Source organism: Protopterus annectens, chromosome 2.part1 (assembly GCF_019279795.1).
Source record: "Protopterus annectens isolate FY-2018-M chromosome 2.part1, PAN1.0, whole genome shotgun sequence".
Classification (NCBI taxonomy): Eukaryota; Metazoa; Chordata; order Ceratodontiformes; family Protopteridae; genus Protopterus; species Protopterus annectens.
The window spans coordinates 441,594,355-441,606,690 of record NC_056729.1 but is presented as its reverse complement, the minus strand read 5'-3'; the positions used below and the strand labels follow the sequence as shown (position 1 = coordinate 441,606,690).

Sequence of the window (12,336 nt, the reverse complement as noted above, 5' to 3'; positions counted from 1 at the left end):
GGGTGGGACCCCCTGATCAGAGTAATTAGGTCTTCGTCCATTTTGAGCATCTGTTTTTTAGGCATGACGGCCTGTCCTGGTGAATGTTGAAACTGTTTCTTTGTTTTTAAATGGGTTTTAGATTTAGCAGAAGATTTAATGGTTAACTGAGTAGGTCTGAAAACACCCTCTGAAGCTGCTGGTTGTTCAGCTACTTCGGATCCCTCTGAAGGGGTAGTCTCAGTAGGCTGTAAATCTGGTGTATCCGAAGGCCAGCCATCTCCACGTGGGAGTCAAAGGCGGCCTGTAGTTCCAAAGAAGCGGTCGTCAGGGACTGCGAAGAGGCCTCGCTGAAAACCAGAGAACCGGCGACTGGCCTAGAAGCGGCTTCGTCGTCAGTTTGGGCCTTGGATGCCTATCCTTGTCTTTGCGCTTTTTGTGTATTCCGGTCGTCGGTTGTTCTGACAGCATGGTGTAATTGAATTTTCTGCCAAAATAATGTTGGGCAAAATCAAACCGACGTTTAATAGTGCGCTTGTTAAACTTGGCACAAAACCGACAACCAGTGACGTCATGGTCTGGGCCTAGGCATTGGATACAATAAGAATGGAAATCCTTATGAGGTATTTGCTTCCCACAAGAAATACAATTATTAACTTTTACTGACATCGGTCTGAGGCAAGAAAAAGTTTCCCCAACGGGGTACTTAGCTTTGTAGAAGACTTCGGTTCTGGATTCTGAATGAAAATCTCAGGAGTCGGACGACCAGCACTTGCAAACTGCTTTTGCTTCGGGCACCGCGCGGCAAGAAAGACTGAAGAAAATTGCGTCGGCTGCATCTTGTATACCCCTGGCGCAGTGACGTCAGGGAAGAAGTGACAGCAACTGACGCCGGACCAAGACTTTGGAACTCGGGCTGACTGAGGGACCGCCTCACGGCAGGATAACCCAAGCATAATGACTGCAGCAGTGTAACACGATGAACATCAGCAGGTACCACAGTTACCCTTCCTGTAGAAGACAGAGCAATCAGTAAATCTGTTTTTCACGTTAAGAACTTCAAGTCAGCCAGGTTACCTGGTTTAAATGAAGCAAGTTTTAGATCCCAAGGAGGGGCCAACATTTTTCTTTGAAACCTCTTATGCAAAATCCCTTTCAAAAACATTTTGACATGAGAATGCATTGAAAGAGGAGGATCCATGGACAGGTATGTTGAAATGGCCAATAAATGAACCTTGATGTAGGGTGGTAACTTACACAAGTACTATAAATGTAAAATCAGAGAAGAACTAGCTCTGAATGGGTGCTGGTTATGTTGTTGGCACCAACCAGAAAATCTTTTCCATTTGCCAATACATTTAGCAGCAGGCTTTCTTGCCTGTAATAACACCTCCTGCACATCTCGGTAAATAGGTGCCTAAAGGGAATTAAGACGCTCATCCAGGTAGCCAGCTGAAGTTAATTGGGGTCTGGGTGTATCAAACATCCATGATCTTGCGTGAGTAGATACATTCTTTAAGGAAGCTTGTGGCAATTGTCCCAGGAATTCCCAACAGAAGGGAGGACCACTGTTGCCTGGGCCAGAAGGGAGTCCCCACACTGACTTTGGTGGATTCCTTTCAAATCTTCAAAATTACCTCGGATATCAGTGAAAAGGGTGGAAAAGCAAACAGTAACATTCCTGTCCACGGAAAGCAAAGGGAATCTGTCTTCTAGGACTTCTTGCAAGGAGGCCTGCTGTACAGCTGAATGTTCAGAGATGAGACAAATAGATCTACTTAAGGAAATCATCGCATATAAATCAAATCTTGGAAAAGCCCCTAATCTAGCTTCCAGTAATGAGGGTTTGCTCTTGTCCTCCTTATCTCGACTGCCACATAATCTTTCTCTGACAGAATGCAGGATGCCTGCAGAGTAAGACTGTGCTGTTAAACTATATCCCAAACTAACATAGCTAGTCTGCAAAGGGGGTAAAACCTGGTTCCCCCTTGCATATTAATGTACCACATGACTTAGTATTGTCTGTAACAACTTGAAGTCCCGGGGTTCAAAGATGATTCAGAGAGCTGAATGCCTTGATCACGACATATAAGTGCTTGCTTCTGCCCTTGGTATCTCACACACCTTGCACTTTTATCTGTCCTGAAACTTCTCCATAAGCAAAGTCCAAGGCATGTATAGTGACTGACTGCATTGGAACAGGGTGGGAGAAAAAGAGACATGGATTTATGGATATCTGCTGTCTCCACCAAGTGATTTCTCTTCTGACAAACCCTGGCACTGGGATTTGATAAGACAAAGGATGTTGATGCTGGGAACCAGAGAGACTTCAGATACTGTTGCGTCTTTCTCATGTGGAGTCTTGTCAGGGGTATCATGGGAATCGCAGATGCCATCAGACCAAAAACCTGAGGGATTACCCCACAGTGACTGAAGTCTTGAGTGAAAAACCTTTAAAAATAGACCTAGATATACATTTATTTTTTTTCCCTATCATAGAAAAGTCCTTTGGATTGAGGTGTCTAGCTGACACACCCCAGGAAAACAATCCTGTGAGAAGGAATCAAAAAAAGACTTTTGAATGTTCTCCTGGAATCACAGCTTGTGTACGAGATTTCTCAATCAATAGAGAGGCAAAAAACTGATAATGTGACTCAGACACATAAAACCTTAAGAAATACCTGCAGTCTGGATGAATAGGAATGTAATAAGTATCTTAAGTCTAGTGTTAAAAAGAAATATAAATGAGGAAGAAGATGCAATAAGTTGTAAAGTGACATAATTTTGAATTTGGGTACTATCACAAACAGGTTAAGGAAAGAAAGATCCAGAACTGGTCTCCAAGCACTTTATTACTTTGGCAGTAAAAACATCCTTGAATAAAAACCTTTACCAACCCGTGAAGAAGGAACTGGTTCTATCAGTTCCTGAAACACCATGCTGAAGTACAGGGAGAAATGAAAGACTCTGGTCTGACAGATGAGGAATTACCCCCTGAAAAAGAGGAATTTCCTCCCACTGCCATCTGTACTCTTGACAAATGATCTCCAATGGGAAAAATGGGAGACTCAGATATTCTGGAATTGTAAAGGGACTGCCATGGTGGGAAGGAGGTACAAGGTCCCTTAAATAATCATCCTGACTTGTTTGTCCTTTTGTGTGTGTGTGTGTGGAAGGGTCCTTAATGCTTTTTGGAACCCTGCTGCCATTTCTTGCTGAATGTCTGTCTACCATCATTTTGTTGAGACGATTTACTTTGTTTTTTGACAAAACTGGATGAAGGATTACAGAACCCCTTAAAAAAATTTAGAAAAGGAGGGCTTAAAAATCTTGGTGATTCCCTGTATCAACTTACCTCTTTCATCACACTTTTTGATTACCTCTGAAGTACAGGAAGCAAAAACTAAATCTTTATCCAAAGGAGAATTTAAAATGTATTTTTCACATCTGGTAGGTTTTGAGAATACAGCCAGGCAAACCTTCTCAAAACAGTAACAGCAGCCATAGCCTGAAAGAAGTAACAGCAGCATCATACACACACTGTAAACATGATCAGTGATTTGTACAAGAAACTAAATTATTTAAATTGGATTTCTCCGCACAATAAGAAACTGCAGACAAAACATTCCTCATACTTTCACAATTAGTGAGAGCAAAGTTTTAACATACAAGCCCCAAAATTAAAAATTTTGAAAAATCAAAGTTGCAGGAGCATACACTACTTCTCACTAATCTTCCCATCCTTGTCAGAAAGAGTAAGACTGGACTTAACCAAATGTTTAATAGCAGCAGATTTAACTAAAGCTATAGTTTCTGGGTCAGGTTTGGGAAGAGAGTGTTTAAAACTTAGACTGAGGAACTTTCTATCTTCCTTTTTAGGGGCAGCAGACTAACTTATCAGGAAAACTGAGTACAGTGATACAAAAATGAGGGAATGGGTGAAGGTTCTGAAAATTCCTTCTGTAACAGTTCATAGTATTTTCTTACAACACTGGCACATTCTGGAAATAGACTCAGAGAAACAGAACCATCCACAGGAAGAATCAGAAACGGAGTACTCCTTTGAGTCATCATCCCCCTTTTTCTCTATTTTTTACATGGGGTCAGGGTGTCGTATAAACGGCTGGTAACTCTATATATGAATGTCATTCTCCTACCTTTTCCATACTCATGTCCAAATGTCGCAGGTCTTCTCTTTCACAATCCATCCACCTTTTTGCTGGATGCCCTAATTTCTCTTGTCATCTTCCTGTTTGTCCGAAATTATCTTCACCAGACTGCCTTCTGCTTTTTTTGCACATGTACCAGAACCAACCATAATCTGCTCTCTTTGACCTTTTCTGCAACTGGAGCTACTCTGGCTTCTGCTCTTATGTCCTTATCTGTTCTTCTATCCCACAGTGTGTATCCTACTATTTGTCTCAAGCATTTCATCTGAATCACCTCTAGATTCTCAACTACACTGTCTTTACTGCCCATGGTTCTGTACCACACAGTAGTACTGGTTGCACCACTGTTTTGTACACCTTACTTTTTCAGCTTCTTTGGCACTTTCTGTCATACTCTCTCCTAACATACTGTGTCAATTGGCTGCAGCCCCTCTAATTCTAGTTTTGACTTCCTCATTCAGACTTCCCCCCTCTCCTGAGTGATTCTTCTCCAGGTACTTGAAGCGGTTGACCTGTTCCACTATTTTCCCTTCTATCTATGTATATTTTAACCTAATTCTGCTGTAAAATAACTTGTGTCTAACTCCATTCAATTTCTGTATATTTACTGCACTTTTGTAATTCCAATTCCCAACTAATTGTTTGTGTGACTTCTAATTTGCTATTTGCTTTTAAGTTAGTTTTTGTTTTTAATTATTCTGTACAAATGTAAAACTGTTTGCTGTTTCTTGGAGCTATTCTCCCTGGGTCTCCACTGAAAATGGGTTTCCAGCCCAGCCAGACTACCCAGTAATCAAATGTAAAATAAATAAATGAATCTCAATTCATAGCTTCTTCTGATTTCTCCCGTTTACTTCCATTACGTCTGTATTATCTGTACTCAGTTTCATCCCATGTGCCTTCAGCTTTTCATTCCATTTACTTATCCCTTGCTGAAGTTCTTGCTCAGAGTCATCCTGCAATACCACATATTCTACATACAGAAACTTTGATTTTTTTTCTCACCAACTTGTTTGCTGATGTAGTCCATCACCAGTATGAACAGCAATGAGATCAGAGCTGAACCTTGTTGCACATCCTTTCCCACAGTGAACCCCTCTGTGAGACCAAACACTGTTCGTACTTTAATCATTGGTTCCTAGTACATAGCCTGCGCTAATACTGCCAGTGTTTCCAGGACTTTGAACAACTGAAGGACTGCCCAGGTCAGTTTCCTTGGGACCTTGTCATATGCTTTCTCAAAGTCTAGGAATGCCCAGTTGGACTCTTTCCTCATCCCTAGCTTCTTCTATCTAGCTCACTTGAAAATGTTGGGTCAGTTGTGCTGCATCTTGATCCGAATCTGAACTGCTCATCTTTCATATTATTTTCTACTACTCTGCACATTCGTTCATCACTCACCCTCTCCAGAGCTTTCATGCAGTGCGACAGGAATTGGATACCTCTATACTGCCCACACAGTTGTGAATGTCCCCTTTTTTCTTGAACACTGGCAGTAGTATGCTTCTCCAGTGATCTGCAATACACCTCACTCTCCACACTGCTATGGGTACCCTCAGGAGCAATTTCTCCCCTAACCCACCAAACACCTTTATCCTATGTCCTGTGACCTCATTTGAGCCTGCTATTTTCCTTGACTTAATTTTCCTTAGTGCTTTTCTTATTTCTTCCATTGTGGGCTCCTCCTCTTCTTTCATCATATGCTGTGCCTGGCCTAGTACAGCTTCTGTGGGTTTTTCTTCATTTAGAAGCTGCTGGAAATACTCCTTCCATCTGTCTTTGATATCCTGTGGACTGGTGAGCAGATTGCTGCTGGAATCCCATATGAAGGGTGTCCAATTATTTTCCTTATCTTTCTATCTTTGCCTTGTAACCCGATATTGTTTCTTTGTGCCATCTTATGAGTCACTTTCTAGAAGTTATAGCGTCTCTGATGGCTTGTTCTTTGCTACTCCTTTATTAGCCTCTTTGTTAGCCAACTAGTATTGTTCATAGCATGGTCATTCTTTTCCATCTCTAACTTTTTCTTGCACTCCTCTCTTTTGACGACTTCCTGGACTTCTGCATTCCACCACCAGCTTTCCTTATGTACCTTACTTCCACACCCGTCTCATCCATGTATCTATTCTATAATCCATCCATCCATACATGGTATTTTGAAGCGCACATATTCTTCTTCAACTCCACCAATTTCTTCTTCTTCTTGAGGTGCTAGAGCTTTGAGTAATTCCTTGAATGGTTGTTCTCTCCATTCAACCTCCAGATCTTCAGCCTGGTCTCTACTGATTGTATACAACTGCTTGCAGTGGAATGTAGCAACTAATGCTTCATGCTGTCGGTCAACTCTCCCTCACCGCAACTGTTGATTCTACCCCACTGCCCTTTCCTTTCTAACAGGAAGACTACCAGAGCTGCATGTTGGCCACTTTTGTATGTGACCTTCTGACTGTCTCTCTTGCTGAACCATGTGTTGGTCACCATCAATCACCATCAAGCAATATGCCAGACAGAAGTCTAGAATGGTCTCTTCTTTATTCCTGTTGCCCCACCCATGTGGACCTAGGAAATCCTTACATTCCATTATGCATTTAGGTCTACCATTATCAACACTAATTCATGTTGTCCTGCTTTATCTAGTAAGTCCTGCAAATGCTGTCTGAATGCATATTTTTTTCTCATTATCATAACCCTGCTGTGGGGCATAGGCCGAAATTATGAATGTTGCCCTATCCTTACACCAAAACCAGATTGCCATGAATCTGTCATTAATTCTGGTGATATGTCTCACTGTCCTCTGAAGCCTCTCCCTACCTCTCTACAATTTCCACACCATTTTTAACCCGTCCTCCTCTGGAGTAGTTGACTCTGGATCCCATGTCAAGCTTTGCTGCACTACCGTTTCATTTTTGCCTGATGTTCAAGATGTCCAGCCTCCCCCTCACCATCCACTGAGTTGAGTGGCTAGCCACTCAGTGTGATCGGTGTTCTATACTGAGGATACTGTGCACAACAGTAGATGCACAAAGTGGCTGTTCTGTATAACCCTTCCCTCTATAAGGCGCAATCTCTAAACTCTGTTGCTGCCCACAACTCCATCCTCGGGAACTTTGAGATGGAAAAACTCGGCATGTTTTTGCTAGGTGAGAGGAATCCCATAGTGACAGAGGTAGTATATTCAAACTCCATTACAGGCACTGGCTGGAGGTCAGGATCAACCCTTGTATCTTCTGCATGGGAGAAGAGGACCTTAACCATTATCTCAACTGGTCTTCTCAGAGTCCAGATCTGTCCCGTCATCTTCCTGTCCAGATTCAGAATGTTGAATCAGCTCCGTAGACTTGAACACTGACTGACATAAAGCAGGGAAAAAAAAGGACCAAAAACAAAGGAAGAGAATGAATCTTGAAGATCATGCTTCTCCTTTAAACATCTTTTTTTGCATGGGGCAAGCCCACCTGCACATTCCCCCTCAATGTGGAGGCAAGCCCCACACATACCCCAAACTTATATTTACCAACTCAGTGATCACCATACCTTGGAAAAAAGGGAATATTCTGAGAAATGCCCATCTTAGACTTCATATCAAGTCTGATTTTCGGCCATTCAATGTCTGTGTTTCGGGACTCACTCTAGGGGGGTCCTGACATTTCAAATTGTTACCTCTTGAATCTCTTATAGGTTAATAAGTGTTTACTAAGCTAACAACCACAGGGGACATTTTAACCCTAGCTATGCATTCCAAATCTCTGACAAGTTCTGATACCCTTGATAAATGTAAGCAGGAGGTTAGGAGATGAAACCTTTACAAGCAGGGGCCTGGGAAATGAACCATTTGTAGGTGGCTTGTGTCCATTAGAGACACGGGTGCCAAACCAAGGATAAAATTTCTTGTTCCCCATTCAACTGCCCAAGCTGCACTTGAATTAGGTTAGGGAGAACTTTGCTTCACATGGATGGGGAGCCTCTTCCATAGACAGGGTAGTCTCTGGGATACATATTTGTCTTTCCAGCAAGTCCTATTTATATCACAGGCAAGGTTTAACTAGTTAGAATTGGTAATTCTGCTGCTGTTTGTTTTGTGGATACGCAGGAGGTCCATCAGAGTGGGGTCTGACAATGCCCTGTATGCCAGGCATAGACATTCCCTCAAAAGCCTGTAGGAGACAGAATACAGGGATTGGGCCTTGAGGAGGTCTGCATAGGACATATTACTTACGCCCTGTATTCTTTTAGTGCAGAACCTCTGTGGACGTTCCAATTGTTGGATTTGCCTGGTTAAGTATATACCAAAGGGGGGCATTGTACTCAATGATAGGTCTGATGAATGCCGAATACAGTGGAACAATGACTTCCTTGGACTTGAATGCCATACCTTTATTTATAAGTTGTGCAACATAGAATGATTTCCTCAATACTGTAGATGCGTGATGGCAAAGGCTAGATTACTATCTATGCGTGTCCCCAAGTTCCTGACTACTGGGTCAGCTCTAAGGGGTGTGTTGTCAATATGATAGTTACCATGGGTGGATGACTTCTGGTAACTATCATATTGACAACACACCCCTTAGAGTTGATCCAGTAATCAGGAACTTATGGACAAACACAGACAGTAATCTAGCCTTTGACTATCATGTGTATACAGTAGTGAGGAAATCATTTTATGTTGCACAACTTATAAACAAAGGTATGGCATTCAAGTCCAAGGAAGTCATTGCTCCACTTGTAAAGAAAGAGGCAGCCCAAGCCGACCATTGATCCCTGAAAAACTGCATAGGCGTGTACTCTTCAACAACAAGAAAGCTCTGAAAGTTTTGGCACCCAAGCCTGTCTTTTTAGGTAGTTCAGCTCAACCTGACCGATGGTTCAGGTATGTGGAAGGTCCCCTGAAGGTTTGGAAGCTGGACAGCAGTTATATTCTTGGCAGGATATAACCTAAGTAGCTAAGGCTACTGCAGCTGTGATTAATATGATGAACATCAACTGTACTTCTATTGTCACACTAATTCACAAACTGATACAATACTGTAATATTGAAGGGATGCATACCATTTTTCTCACCTTCTTCCCCATGAAGATAGAAATAAAGCCCTTGCCATAAACATATTACTTCATTTCATTTTTCTCTAAAAATACTAAATCCCTCGAAATAACTGAAAACAAAATACTTGCATTTATGGATTGTTTATCACCTGCTGAACATCACTGTGACAAAATTCAAAAAACTAGCTTGTTACCAGTCAAAGGATCACCCTCCTCCTTTACACTTTGACATGAAAACTATTGCCCAGCACTACAATACAAACACTGAATTTATTTCATGCAAAATTGTGAAGCAGCCCAACTCATTTAGTCACCACACTTCCAGTCTGCTTCTGCAAAAGCTTTCTCTGAAATAGCTCCAATGCCTTGAAATAACTTGTCACATAATATTTGTAACACAGGAAATCTGATAATGTTTAAGAAAAAAATAAAAGATGATCTAAACAAAGAAAACAAATGCAAACCTTTTAAGGGCACAGGTTAACACGATCCTTTTTGATAAATACATTTTGTATCAATCTATTGCTCTAATTCTAACTTCTCATGATTTGGGCCACACTGCGCACCCTGTTTAAATAATGCAAATATTATCTGCGCCCAAAATACAAATAGTCTTCCTCTCTCCCAGTAAATTGTGACATGACACATCCGAACATCTCAAAATATATACTGAGTACGTGTTGTTGTCTGTCTTTTGGCTTTTCCTGGTTAGGGGTCGCCACAGCAGAAGTCCGGTCCGCTAATGATTGGCAGTAGATTTTCATGAACACCGAGGTGCCAGCTCGACGTTCAACCTTCAACGAAGGCACGCCCATTTACGCATGTCTTTCAAACGCCCACCCAACCACAGGGAGGACATGCAGACTCCACGCACAAGGCAATCCCTGCACTCTAGCCAAGAATCGAATGGGAGAATCTCTTGCTGTGAGGCAACAACGCTACGGCTGCACCACCGCGGATTCGGAATATACTGAGTACATGTAAAGAATATAAAAAAATTCCCAGTGTACATCATACGTGCCCAAGGAGTGGCGTACGGCAACTGTGGTCCCACTCCACAAAGGCGGTGCCTCTACGGACCCTGGTAATTACCGCCTCATAAGCTTAACAAGTCTAGTCTGCAAAGCTATGGAGAGGATCATAATGGAGCTCATAAACAAAGATATAGGGGACTTGCAGACATTGGACCCGACCCAGTCGAAACAGTCACCAAGGCCATTGAGGAGGGAAAGGCAGTCCATACAGCCTACCTTGACCTTGCAAAGGCCTTCGACACAATACCCCACTCGGGTATTGTAGAAAAACTTACCAGCTTAAATGTAAACCCATATGTCACAAGATGGGTTGCAAACTGGCTTAAGGACAGAACCCACAGGGTTAGAGTTGCTGGCGCTATGTCAGACTCCAAGCCGCTCACAAGTGGTGTCCCACAGGGCTCGGTCCTTGGCCCCCTATTGTTCGGCATCTACTTCTCAGAAGTACAGGCCAACATGGGAGGACTTTGGCTGACAAAGTTTGCAGACGACTGCAAACTGGGCGCCATAGTGGAAAGTGCATCGGACACGGATATCCTTCAGAAGGGACTCACGGAAACAGATAGCTGGTGCCAGAGCCATGGCCTGAAGTTAAACGACAAAAAATGTATAGTCATACCCTTTGGGAAAAACAAGGTAACCCCAAGCTACCATATAGTTGGCAATCCACTAAGCACAGAAGAGGTTATCAGGGACCTGGGGACCCAGGTTGACAGTGGCCTTTCTTTTGACACTCACGTTGCTAAAGTGGTTAGAAAGACCTTCTACATTGCCCACCTGATCATGAAGGAATTCACATCCAGATCTAGTGAGGTCATTGTTCCCCTGTACTCTTCACTTAGACCAATGATCGAGTACAATGCCCCATTCGGGATGTATCTCACCCGACATCTGCAGCAATTGGAGAGACCCCAAAAGTTCCTCACCAAAAGGATAAAGGGACTCCAAAATCTGTCATATACTGCCAGATTGAAGAAACTCCAGCTCTATTCAGTTGCATACCGTCTGCTCAGAGGTGACATGTGCCTGACATACAAGGCCATGTCCAACCCGGAATTAATGGACATGCTCCACCTCAAAAAATCCAAATCCACCAAAACCACTAGAGTAAGCGACTTAAACCTTAGCACGGATATAAATAGGACGTGCTGGAGGGATAGATTTATCACTCAGAGACTCCCTATGCTGTGGAATAAAATCCCGATCCATGTGAGGCAGAGCACCTCGCTGGCTCTGTTCAAGAGAAATCTTGACCTGTGGATGGGAGATCGTAGGTTTATCCCGGGAATCATCTCTGTGTCACTGCTGGACAGAGGCACAACAAACTGATGGGCACAGTATTTTTTCATATAAGGGGTGGCGTAAGCCACAAAAATTTGGGCTAGGCTTATAAATGCCTTAGGGCAGATAACCTAGTATAAACCTATGAAACCTATGAAACCTATAAACCACCTTCTTATCCTTTCAGTAGTCAGTAGTGTGCGTCTTCCCTTTTTTTAAAATATTTGTCATTTATAGAAACTTTCATTTATCAAATGCATCTCTTAAATCGGTTTAAAATTGAACTTGCCTGGAAGCATCACTTACAGGTACTTACAGCCTAGTGCTATACACATTGTTTTGCAAAATAGTTTTACTCAGCAACTGAACTACCAACAAATCACTGTGACTTTTTAACTAATCACATTTTTACATTGTACAATGGATTTTTAACTAACGTAACAATGTTCTACTGTTCATGTTAATTCAGCATTTCATTATCATGTTTGTCTGTAAGTGTATACACTATTTTTGCCATTTTGGGACAATACTGTGACTGAAAAGGGTGTTTGGACCAGATTACTTATCTAGTTAAAATAAATACATAAATAAGCAAGCAAGCAGGCAGTATGACAGAAGTGAGGAGGGTAACATTTCAAGTCTCTTTAGCTGACAGAGATTGCTTATATAAATACAATTTTTAACTGCTGACTATGATTTTAATGACAGATAAAGTAAACTGTTTAGAGAGCTAATACATGAGAATGTTATGTTCTTGATCTATGGTGGGGTGGAATTTTCCTCCCATAGCACAATTCTTATAAGAATAGTCTGTGAAAGAAAATGTGTGAAAA

General features: G+C 42.1%; 1 protein-coding gene across 1 annotated transcript in view; it reads right to left on the bottom strand.

The window, feature by feature from the left end:
* Positions 1–12,336, bottom strand: part of TMEM184C (transmembrane protein 184C) — a 560,686-nt gene that overhangs the window by 446,203 nt on the left and 102,147 nt on the right. The gene's annotated exons all lie outside the window — the stretch shown is intronic.